Source organism: Arachis ipaensis, chromosome B8 (assembly GCF_059453495.1).
Source record: "Arachis ipaensis isolate K30076 ecotype BB chromosome B8, ASM5945349v1, whole genome shotgun sequence".
Taxonomy (NCBI): domain Eukaryota; kingdom Viridiplantae; phylum Streptophyta; class Magnoliopsida; order Fabales; family Fabaceae; genus Arachis; species Arachis ipaensis.
The window spans coordinates 76,090,011-76,090,824 of record NC_142443.1 but is presented as its reverse complement, the minus strand read 5'-3'; positions in this window follow the sequence as shown (position 1 = coordinate 76,090,824).

The window sequence follows — 814 nt, the reverse complement described above, 5'->3', positions numbered from 1 at the left end:
GAAAAAAAATCAGAGAAAAAAACCGGAAGAGCCTGCCGAAGATGAGGCCATTACGGCTCGCCTTTAGGTGTCCTCCTCGGGATAGCATCATTTAAAGAACGAGGGTAAGCACAACGTAGAAAAAAAACCGGGAAAATAAATCGGAGAAAAAAACCGAAAGAGCCTGCCGAAGATGAGGCCATTACGGCTCGCTTTTAGGAGTCCTCCTCGGGATAGCGTCATTTAAAGAACGAGGGTCAGCACAACGTAAAAAAAAATAAAAAAAACCGTAGAAAAAAATAGGAGGAGCCTGCCGCAGATGAGGCCATTACGGCTCGCCTTTAGGTGAGCTCCTCGGGATAGCGTCATTTAAAGAACGAGGGTCAGCACAACGTAAAAAAAAATCAGGAAAAAAAACCGGTGGAGCCTGCCGAAGATGAGGCCATTACGGCTCGCTTTTAGGTGTCCTCCTCGGGATAACGTCATTTAAAGAACGAGGGTCAGCACAACGTAAAAAAAAAAATAAAAAAACCATAGAAAAAAACCGGAAGAGCCTGCCGAAGATGAGGCCATTACGGCTCGCTTTTAGGTGTCCTCCTCGGGATAGCGTCATTTAAAGAACGAGGGTCAGCACAACGTCAAAAAAAATAAAAAAAACCGGAGGAGCCTGCCGCAGATGAGGCCATTACGGCTCGCCTTTAGGTGAGCTCCTCGGGATAGCGTCATTTAAAGAACGAGGGTCAGCACAACGTAAAAAAAATTAGGAAAAAAAACCGGTGGAGCCTGCCGAAGATGAGGCCATTACGGCTCGCCTTTTGGTGTCCTCCTCGGGATA